The following is an 11997-nucleotide window of genomic DNA, read 5'->3' as shown; positions in this document are numbered from 1 at the left end:
ACTTCCATGACCTCCGACTCTCTAGGAAAGACGACTTGAATCGACAGGATCAGTCCAACACAGTAGCTCTCCAGCCAGGTTTGCTGGCATCTGTTGCGAAGAATTCAGGAGGATCCAGGTGTATTAGTGTCCACTTAGACCAGTGGTCTTCAAACTCTTTAATGCCACATCCACCTAAAGGGAAAAAAAAACATTGGTGCCTCCCCTCTGAATTTTCCAGAATTCTTCTATCAAATTGACACTGTTTAAATATGTCTAGACCTATTTAAACATTGCAGTTAAGTTCTGTTACTGTTTTAAAAATGCAATCAAATACATGACCCCAAATATACTATTCTGGTCAGGCAGGCCTTACTAACCAATTGCAGCGTCATGCTCTGCTGAGTAAACTGATCTCACGGCAGTGAGGAATGCACAGGCCGGGTGGTGCCCGGCGCACGAAAGCGCGCCTTCTTGTGTTGTACGTCTCTTTGCGCAAATGGAAACTCAAATTTCCTGCACTTTGGTCGGCAGGAGAGACATGGGAAGGTGCAGTAGGGAAGGCTTGAGCAACAAACCGTTGGCTATGTTTTGTTGTTACTTTGTTGACATGAGCTAGAGTAATTTAAAGCAGAAGGAACGGCCAGACCTAAAAACAACTCTCTTACCTCCAACGCTGAATAACCACTATAATTAGAATATCTCAAAAGCAGCTGGCCTTGTAAACTTAATGAGCAAGCAAGCCGATGCATTTTGGGTTTTGTTGTAAAAGAATACAAATTCTATCCATCCTTTCCTTTTCTTCCGGCAACAACCAATGTTACAAAGATATCACAGCACACAGTGACGTTGACTGAAAGAAGAGGCGCTGAGGCTGGCGTGTAACACTCAATAGCTCTTGTTATTGCAATCCAGACAGGGGACGGAAGGAGAAAAGTATGAAGGAATTGCGATAGTGAGACCGACTCTTCTGTGTATCTGCATGTCATGGAAAAAAGATAACTCTGTCCTTCATGGGCGGTTAGCTCAGTTGGTTAGAGCATGGTGCTAATAATGCCAACGTCGCTGGTTCGATCCCCGTACGGGCCAAGTTAAGTTTTTTATCTCAAGTAAACTCTTTTTTTCTCATTTAATCAAACGCTTGTAAATCCATACACTCTGTTGCTCCAGTACACGTTCACTTTCCATTAGTCCTTCTTTTGCCACTTCTGACCAAACTCAAGCCGGCAGCGCCAGTAGAACAACAGAAGTGCAAGAGATTGTCTCTCCAAGATGGAGACACTGGCTCAGACTATGTCACGTGAGAGGTGGAGGGAGACCAAGAGCTGATTATTAGATGCGTGGGTATAAGACGAACATAACTCAGGTGAACAGATTCTGGATAGTCATGCTATAGCTAGGATCAGCAACGTTACAGGGGAAAGGATAGGAAAATAATTAGGTGACAGAAGTATAGAAGTGGCTACAAGGGGGCATGTCTCTTAACAGGGCCGAAAGATACACTGAAGGCGAAGGTGAAGTGAAAGAAGAAAGAAAGATCAAAAGAAATCAACAGTGATTGAGAGAAAACTCACAAAGGCAAATTGAGCAAAAGACAGGACCTGGGGAGTTAGACTACTTCAATGCAAATTTACGCCGCAGATGAGCATGACAACTGACCCTTGTCCAGTGGTGCTGAAACAATTTTCAGTGTGGGGGTGCTGCCATCAAAGGGCTTCTGAAAATCCAGGAATCATACAAAGAACAAGTCCTGCAGAATGAGCCACGCACATTCAGAAAGAGTGGTGATGCGTTGGTTACTTATTGGTAATCTTCATTAGCCTTAGTCCATTGCGTCCTTGTGACAGTCATTACAAAGTAAAGTGATGTCACCCTCCAAGAGGAAGAAAGAACAGGAGGATTCTTAAATGCTAGCGCCATGCACCCAAACTGGGTGCCAAGCCCTTGCCAAAGGACTGATGGGAAGGTGGGCAGGATGTAATGTTTGTGACAAGGACAAGATGGACTTAGGGTAATGCAGAGTTCAAAACATTGGTACTCAAATGCAAAACAGAAAATTTATTAAGCGATAATGCTTGACAAATGTATGCCCTGAGGCCCAAGTAACCACCCTAGGAATTTCCTAGATTGTTACTCACTGGAATTCAACCCAGGAGGTGGCCATTCCTCTCGTAGACCATCCCTGACCTGGAAGATTTTCTAAAAAGCCTTGCAAAGCCAGAAAAATTGACAACTTAATCCACCTACTCAGAGTCATAAAAGTCACCTTCTTGTCTTTTCCAGGCTGTCCAAAAGTCACAAAGAAGGAGTCGGTTTTCCTGAACTGCAGAGGCCTAGTGACATAAATGAAAAGAGCTCTTTAAACATCAAGTGTATTCAACAAATGTGCCTCCGGAGAGGAAGGAGAGGGAATGAAAGAAGGAAGAATTATTTCCTAAGATCTATCAAAAATAGACTTAACCTTTGCAGCAAAGGTAGGGCTAGGCCTTAAAGTTACCCAATCTTCCAAAGTATCAAATGAAGAGAGGACAGCATTTTAAGGCTCCCAGCTCCCCAATTGTTCTCAGCAAGGTGATAGGAAATAGGAAAATAACTTTATAGGAGACAATCTTTAATTCTACAGTATCCAGATCCTCAAAGAGATAAAATTGCAAAGTCTATAAAAGAGTAGGAAGATTCTGAGTTGGAGAAAAGGGATTTTTCATTGTTCTTACCATTGACAAAAGATCATAACAGTCTAGACACCAAAGAGTGTAACATTGATGAAAGTTCAGAAAAGTCCCTAAAAGCCTTTATCGCAAACCAATGAGCTTTCAGAGTGGAAAGAGATTCAAGTGAAACCCATTCAGAAGAAAATGCAAAATAGCAGACAAACTACAGGTAGGTGCCAAAAGATCATGAGCAGAACATCACGTCTGAAAGGACTTCCAGTTCTTTGAGTAAGACTTCGAAGTAGAAGGCCTGCTGGAGTGCTGAATTAACTCCACTAAGGAAGAGGAAAGACCCTTTGCTAGCAGTCCAGACTTCTCAACCTCCAAAGCGATAGAGTGAGTTGGAGCAAGAAGGTCAGGGATGACGTTCTGAGAAGAGACACACTTGAGCAGTACCCAAGGAGGTAGAAGAGCCAGGGGTTCAGAAGAGGAAACCATGACATCTCTGGCCAATCAGGGCCAACAAGAATCAAGTTCCCTCCCCCCTGCTGAGACTTGAAGAGAACCATCTGGATCAATAAAAAGGGGGGGAATGTATAAAGGAGACTTCTCAGCCACTTTATCACCAATACGTCCACTACCTAGGCTCCTTGTTCCGGAAACCTGGATCAGAATCGACAAAGATGAGCATTGTTCTTGTGTGAAAAGAGATCCAGAAAGGGTTTCACAAACTCTCGGCATATCTCTCAAAACAACGACCTGGATAACGTCAACTCCAGCAAATTTGGAAACCTCCAGCTGTCTGCCATCACATTGTCGGTGCCCTTGATGTGTACTGCCGACGTGTGCAACAGGTTGATCTCTGCCCAATAACCCAATTGTTCTGCTATTGCATTGAGGGATTTTGAATGCATGCTTCACTGCTGGTTAATGTAAAAGACCGCTCCCTTATTCTCTGTCTTTACTAGCACATTTTTCTGAGACAGATGATGATGGGAAAACTTCAAAGCCCTGAAGCTTACCATCAACTCCATCTACTTCCATGACCTCCGTCTCTCTAGGAAAGACCACTTGAATCGACAGGATCAGTCCAACACAGTAGCTCTCCAGCCAGGTTTGCTGGCATCTGTTGCGAGGAATTCAGGAGGATCCAGGTGTATTAGTGTCCACTTAGACAAGTGGTCTTCAAACTCTTTAATGCCACATCGCCCCAAAGGGAAAAAAAAAAACATTGGTGCCTCCCCTCTGAATTTTCCAGAATTCTTCTATCAAATTGACACTGTTTAAATATGTCTAGACCTATTTAAACATTGCAGTTAAGTTCTGTTACTGTTTTAAAAATGCAATCAAATACATGACCCCAAATATACTATTCTGGTCAGGCAGGCCTTACTAACCAATTGCAGCGTCATGCTCTGCTGAGTAAACTGATCTCACAGCAGTGAGGAATGCACAGGCCGGGTGGTGCCCGGCGCACGAAAGCGCGCCTTCTTGTGTTGTACGTCTCTTTGCGCAAATGCAAACTCAAATTTCCTGCACTGTGGTCGGCAGGAGAGACATGGGAAGGTGCAGTAGGGAAGGCTTGAGCAACAAACCGTTGGCTATGTTTTGTTGTTACTTTGTTGACATGAGCTAGAGTAATTTAAAGCAGAAGGAACGGCCAGACCTAAAAACAACTCTCTTACCTCCAACGCCGAATAACCACTATAATTAGAATATCTCAAAAGCAGCTGGCCTTGTAAACTTTATGAGCAAGCAAGCCGATGCATTTTGGGTTTTGTTGTAAAAGAATACAAATCCTATCCATCCTTTCCTTTTCTTCCGGCAACAACCAATGTTACAAAGATATCACAGCACACAGTGACATTGACTGAAAGAAGAGGCGCTGAGGCTGGCGTGCAGCACTCAACAGCTCTTGTTATTGCAATCCAGACAGGGGACAGAAGGAGAAAAGTATGAAGGAATTGCGATAGTGAGACCGACTCTTCTGTGTATCTGCATGTCATGGAAAACGGATAACTCTGTCATTCATGGCCGGTTAGCTCAGTTGGTTAGAGCGTGGTGCTAATAACGCCAAGGTCGCGGGTTCAATCCCCGTACGGGCCAAGGTACGTTTTTTCTCTCAAGTAAACTCTTTTTTTCTCATTTAATCAAACGCTTGTAAATCCATACACTCTGTTGCTCCAGTACACGTTCACTTTCCATTAGTCCTTCTTTTGCCACTTCTGACCAAAGCTCAAGCCGGCAGCGCCAGTAGAACAACAGAAGTGCAAGAGATTGTCTCTCCAAGATGGAGACACTGGCTCAGACTATGTCACGTGAGAGGTGGAGGGAGACCAAGAGCTGATTATTAGATGCGTGGAGATAAGAGGAACATAACTCAGGTGAACAGATTCTGGATAGTCATGCTATAGCTAGGATCAGCAACGTTACAGGGGAAAGGATAGGAAAATAATTAGGTGACAGAAGTATAGAAGTGGCTACAAGGGGGCGTGTCTCTTAACAGGGCCGAAAGATACACTGAAGGCGAAGGTGAAGTGAAAGAAGAAAGAAAGATCAAAGGAAATCAACAGTGATTGAGAGAAAACTCACAAAGGCAAATTGAGCAAAAGACAGGACCTGGGGAGTTAGACTACTTCAATGCAAATTTACGCCGCAGATGAGCATGACAACTGACCCTTGTCCAGTGGTGCTGAAACAATTTTCAGTGTGGGGGTGCTGCCATCAAAGGGCTTCTGAAAATCCAGGAGTCATACAAAGAACAAGTCCTGCAGAATGAGCCACGCACATTCTGAAAGAGTGTTGATGCGTTGGTTACTTATTGGTAATCTTCATTGGCCTTAGTCCATTGCGTCCTTGTGACAGTCATTACAAAGTAAAGTGATGTCACCCTCCAAGAGGATGAAAGAACAGGAGGATTCTTAAATGCTAGCGCCATGCACCCAACCTGGGTGCCAAGCCCTTGCCAAAGGACTGATGGGAAGGTGGGCAGGATGTAATGTTTGTGACAAGGACAAGATGGACTTAGGGTAATGCAGAGTTCAAAACATTGGTACTTAAATGCAAAACAGAAAATTTATTAAGCGATAATGCTTGACAAATGTATGCCCTGAGGCCCAAGTAACCACCCTAGGAATTTCCTAGATTGTTACTAACTGGAATTCAACCCAGGAGGTGGCCATTCCTCTCGTAGACCATCCCTGACTTGGAAGATTTTCTAAAAAGCCTTGCAAAGCCAGAAAAATTGACAACTTAATCCACCTACTCAGAGTCATAAAAGTCACCTTCTTGTCTTTTCCAGGCTGTCCAAAAGTCACAAACAAGGAGTCGGTTTTCCTGAACTGCAGAGGCCTGGTGACATTAATGAAAAGAGCTCTTTAAACATCAAGTGTATTCAACAAATGTTCCTCCGGAGAGGAAGGAGAGGGAATGAAAGAAGGAAGAATTATTTCCTAAGATCTATCAAAAATAGACTTAACCTTTGCAGCAAAGGTAGGGCTAGGCCTTAAAGTTACCCCATCTTCCAAAGTATCAAATGAAGAGAGGACAGCATTTTAAGGCTCTCAGCTCCCCAATTGTTCTCAGCAAGGTGATAGCAAATAGGAAAATAACTTTATAGGAGACAATCTTTAATTGTACAGTATCCAGATCCTCAAAGAGATAAAATTGCAAAGCCTATTAACGAGTAGGAAGATTCTGAGTTGGAGAAAAGGGATTTTTCATTGTTCTTACCATTGACAAAAGATCATAACAGTCTAGACACCAAAGAGTGTAACATCGATGAAAGTTCAGAAAAGTCCCTAAAAGCCTTTATCGCAAACCAATGAGCTTTCAGAGTGGAAAGAGATTCAAGTGAAACCCATTCAGAAGAAAATGCAAAATAGCAGACAAACTACAGGTAGGTGCCAAAAGATCATGAGCAGAACATCACGTCTGAAAGGACTTCCAGTTCCTTGAGTAAGACTTCGAAGTAGAAGGCCTGCTGGAGTGCTGAATTAACTCCACTAAGGAAGAGGAAAGACCCTTTGCTAGCAGTCCAGACTTCTCAACCTCCAAAGCTATAGAGTGAGTTGGAGCAAGAAGGTCAGGGACGACGTTCTGAGAAGAGACACACTTGAGCAGTACCCAAGGAGGTAGAAGAGCCAGGGGTTCAGAAGAGGAAACCATGACATCTCTGGCCAATCAGGGCCAACAAGAATCAAGTTCCCTCCCCCTGCTGAGACTTCAAAAGAACCATCTGGATCAATAAAAAGGGGGGGAATGTATAAAGGAGACTTCTCAGCCACTTTATCACCAATACGTCCACTACCTAGACTCCTTGTTCCGGAAACCTGGATCAGAATCGACAAAGATGAGCATTGTCCTTGTTTGAAAAGAGATCCAGAAAGGGTTTCACAAACTCTCGGCATATCTCTCAAAACAACGACCTGGATAACGTCAACTCCAGCAAATTTGGAAACCTCCAGCTGTCTGCCATCACATTGTCGGTGCCCTTGATGTCTACTGCCGACGTATGCAACAGGTTGATCTCTGCCCAATAGCCCAATTGTTCTGCTATTGCATTGAGGGATTTTGAATGCATGCTTCACTGCTGGTTAATGTAAAAGACCGCTACCTTATTCTCTGTCTTTACTAGCACATTTTTCTGAGACAGATGATGATGGGAAAACTTCAAAGCCCTGAAGCTTACCATCAACTCCATCTACTTCCATGACCTCCGACTCTCTAGGAAAGACCACTTGAATCGACAGGATCAGTCCAACACAGTAGCTCTCCAGCCAGGTTTGCTGGCATCTGTTGCGAGGAATTCAGGAGGATCCAGGTGTATTAGTGTCCACTTAGACCAGTGGTCTTCAAACGCTTTAATGCCACATCCACCCAAAGGGAAAAAAAAACATTGGTGCCTCCCCTCTGAATTTTCCAGGATTCTTCTATTAAATTGACACTGTTTAAATATGTCTAGACCTATTTAAACATTGCAGTTAAGTTCTGTTACTGTTTTAAAAATGCAATCAAATACATGACCCCAAATATACTATTCTGGTCAGGCAGGCCTTACTAACCAATTGCAGCGTCATGCTCTGCTGAGTAAACTGATCTCACGACAGTGAGGAATGCACAGGCCGGGTGGTGCCCGGCGCACGAAAGCGCGCCTTCTTGTGTTGTACGTCTCTTTGCGCAAATGCAAACTCAAATTTCCTGCACTGTGGTCGGCAGGAGAGACATGGGAAGGTGAAGTAGGGAAGGCTTGAGCAACAAACCGTTGGCTATGTTTTGTTGTTACTTTGTTGACATGAGCTAGAGTAATTTAAAGCAGAAGGAACGGCCAGACCTAAAAACAACTCTCTTACCTCCAACGCCGAATAACCACTATAATTAGAATATCTCAAAAGCAGCTGGCCTTGTCAACTTAATGAGCAAGCAAGCCGATGCATTTTGGGTTTTGTTGTAAAAGAATAGAAATCCTATCCATCCTTTCCTTTTCTTCCGGCAACAACCAATGTTACAAAGATATCACAGCACACAGTGACATTGACTGAAAGAAGAGGCGCTGAGGCTGGCGTGCAGCACTCAACAGCTCTTGTTATTGCAATCCAGACAGGGGACAGAAGGAGAAAAGTATGAAGGAATTGCGATAGTGAGACCGACTCTTCTGTGTATCTGCATGTCATGGAAAAAGGATAACTCTGTCATTCATGGCCGGTTAGCTCAGTTGGTTAGAGCGTGGTGCTAATAACACCAAGGTCGTGGGTTCGATCCCTGTACGGGCCAAGGTAAGTTTTTTTCTCTCAAGTAAACTCTTTTTTTCTCATTTAATCAAACGATTGTAAATCCATACACTCTGTTGCTCCAGTACACGTTCACTTTCCATTAGTCCTTCTTTTGCCACTTCTGACCAAAGCTCAAGCCGGCAGCGCCAGTAGAACAACAGAAGTGCAAGAGATTGTCTCTCCAAGATGGAGACACTGGCTCAGACTATGTCACGTGAGAGGTGGAGGGAGACCAAGAGCTGATTATTAGATGCGTGGGGATAAGAGGAACATAACTCAGGTGAACAGATTCTGGATAGTAATGTTATAGCTAGGATCAGCAACTTTACAGGGGAAAGGATAGGAAAATAATTAGGTGACAGAAGTATAGAAGTGGCTACAAGGGGGCGTGTCTCTTAACAGGGCCGAAAGATACACTGAAGGCGAAGGTGAAGTGAAAGAAGAAAGAAAGATCAAAAGAAATCAACAGTGATTGAGAGAAAACTCACAAAGGCAAATTGAGCAAAAGACAGGACCTGGGGAGTTAGACTACTTCAATGCAAATTTACGCCGCAGATGAGCATGACAACTGACCCGTGTCCAGTGGTGCTGAAACAATTTTCAGTGTGGGGGTGCTGCCATCAAAGGGCTTCTGAAAATCCAGGAATCATACAAAGAACAAGTCCTGCAGAATGAGCCACGCACATTCAGAAAGAGTGGTGATGCGTTGGTTACTTATTGGTAATCTTCATTAGCCTTAGTCCATTGCGTCCTTGTGACAGTCATTACAAAGTAAAGTGATGTCACCCTCCAAGAGGAAGAAAGAACAGGAGGATTCTTAAATGCTAGCGCCATGCACCCAACCTGGGTGCCAAGCCCTTGCCAAAGGACTGATGGGAAGGTGGGCAGGATGTAATGTTTGTGACAAGGACAAGATGGACTTAGGGTAATGCAGAGTTCAAAACATTGGTACTCAAATGCAAAACAGAAAATTTATTAAGCGATAATGCTTGACAAATGTATGCCCTGAGGCCCAAGTAACCACCCTAGGAATTTCCTAGATTGTTACTCACTGGAATTCAACCCAGGAGGTGGCCATTCCTCTCGTAGACCATCCCTGACCTGGAAGATTTTCTAAAAAGCCTTGCAAAGCCAGAAAAATTGACAACTTAATCCACCTACTCAGAGTCATAAAAGTCACCTTCTTGTCTTTTCCAGGCTGTCCAAAAGTCACAAACAAGGAGTCGGTTTTCCTGAACTGCAGAGGCCTAGTGACATAAATGAAAAGAGCTCTTTAAACATCAAGTGTATTCAACAAATGTTCCTCCGGAGAGGAAGGAGAGGGAATGAAAGAAGGAAGAATTATTTCCTAAGATCTATCAAAAATAGACTTAACCTTTGCAGCAAAGGTAGGGCTAGGCCTTAAAGTTACCCCATCTTCCAAAGTATCAAATGAAGAGAGGACAGCATTTTAAGGCTCCCAGCTCCCCAATTGTTCTCAGCAAGGTGATAGCAAATAGGAAAATAACTTTATAGGAGACAATCTTTAATTGTACAGTATCCAGATCCTCAAAGAGCTAAAATTGCAAAGCCTATAAAAGAGTAGGAAGATTCTGAGTTGGAGAAAAGGGATTTTTCATTGTTCTTACCATTGACAAAAGATCATAACAGTCTAGAACCAAAGAGTGTAACATCGATGAAAGTTCAGAAAAGTCCCTAAAAGCCTTTATAGCAAACCAATGAGCTTTCAGAGTGGAAAGAGATTCAAGTGAAACCCATTCAGAAGAAAATGCAAAATAGCAGACAAACTACAGGTAGGTGCCAAAAGATCATGAGCAGAACATCACGTCTGAAAGGACTTCCAGTTCTTTGAGTAAGACTTCGAAGTAGAAGGCCTGCTGGAGTGCTGAATTAACTCCACTAAGGAAGAGGAAAGACCCTTTGCTAGCAGTCCAGACTTCTCAACCTCCAAAGCGATAGAGTGAGTTGGAGCAAGAAGGTCAGGGATGACGTTCTGAGAAGAGACACACTTGAGCAGTACCCAAGGAGGTAGAAGAGCCAGGGGTTCAGAAGAGGAAACCATGACATCTCTGGCCAATCAGGGCCAACAAGAATCAAGTTCCCTCCCCCCTGCTGAGACTTGAAGAGAACCATCTGGATCAATAAAAAGGGGGGGAATGTATAAAGGAGACTTCTCAGCCACTTTATCACCAATACGTCCACTACCTAGGCTCCTTGTTCCGGAAACCTGGATCAGAATCGACAAAGATGAGCATTGTTCTTGTTTGAAAAGAGATCCAGAAAGGGTTTCACAAACTCTCGGCATATCTCTCAAAACAACGACCTGGATAACGTCAACTCCAGCAAATTTGGAAACCTCCAGCTGTCTGCCATCACATTGTCGGTGCCCTTGATGTGTACTGCCGACGTATGCAACAGGTTGATCTCTGCCCAATAGCCCAATTGTTCTGCTATTGCATTGAGGGATTTTGAATGCATGCTTCACTGCTGGTTAATGTAAAAGACCGCTACCTTATTCTCTGTCTTTACTAGCACATTTTTCTGAGACAGATGATGATGGGAAAACTTCAAAGCCCTGAAGCTTACCATCAACTCCATCTACTTCCATGACCTCCGACTCTCTAGGAAAGACCACTTGAATCGACAGGATCAGTCCAACACAGTAGCTCTCCAGCCAGGTTTGCTGGCATCTGTTGCGAGGAATTCAGGAGGATCCAGGTGTATTAGTGTCCATTTAGACCAGTGGTCTTCAAACTCTTTAATGCCACATCCACCCAAAGGGAAAAAAAAAAACATTGGTGCCTCCCCTCTGAATTTTCCAGAATTCTTCTATCAAATTGACACTGTTTAAATATGTCTAGACCTATTTAAACATTGCAGTTAAGTTCTGTTACTGTTTTAAAAATACAATAAAATACATGACCCCAAATATACTATTCTGGTCAGGCAGGCCTTACTAACCAATTGCAGCGTCATGCTCTGCTGAGTAAACTGATCTCACAGCAGTGAGGAATGCACAGGCCGGGTGGTGCCCGGCGCACGAAAGCGCGCCTTCTTGTGTTGTACGTCTCTTTGCGCAAATGCAAACTCAAATTTCCTGCACTGTGGTCGGCAGGAGAGACATGGGAAGGTGCAGTAGGGAAGGCTTGAGCAACAAACCGTTGGCTATGTTTTGTTGTTACTTTGTTGACATGAGCTAGAGTAATTTAAAGCAGAAGGAACGGCCAGACCTAAAAACAACTCTCTTACCTCCAACGCCGAATAACCACTATAATTAGAATATCTCAAAAGCAGCTGGCCTTGTAAACTTTATGAGCAAGCAAGCCGATGCATTTTGGGTTTTGTTGTAAAAGAATACAAATCCTATCCATCCTTTCCTTTTCTTCCGGCAACAACCAATGTTACAAAGATATCACAGCACACAGTGACATTGACTGAAAGAAGAGGCGCTGAGGCAGGCGTGCAGCACTCAACAGCTCTTGTTATTGCAATCCAGACAGGGGACAGAAGGAGAAAAGTATGAAGGAATTGCGATAGTGAGACCGACTCTTCTGTGTAACTGCATGTCATGGAAAACGGATATCTCTGTCATTCAT

General features: G+C 43.6%; 1 non-coding gene across 1 annotated transcript; it reads left to right on the top strand.

The window, feature by feature from the left end:
- Window positions 1–4662: 4662 nt before the first annotated feature.
- On the top strand, window positions 4663–4736 carry TRNAI-AAU (transfer RNA isoleucine (anticodon AAU)). The gene has a single exon. It is a non-coding gene; the product is annotated as a tRNA-Ile (tRNA).
- The last annotated feature ends 7261 nt before the right edge of the window (window positions 4737–11997 follow it).

The sequence above is a fragment of the Pleurodeles waltl genome, chromosome 12, assembly GCF_031143425.1.
Source record: "Pleurodeles waltl isolate 20211129_DDA chromosome 12, aPleWal1.hap1.20221129, whole genome shotgun sequence".
Taxonomy (NCBI): Eukaryota; Metazoa; Chordata; class Amphibia; order Caudata; family Salamandridae; genus Pleurodeles; species Pleurodeles waltl.
This window is presented reverse-complemented; position numbering and strand designations above follow the sequence as displayed.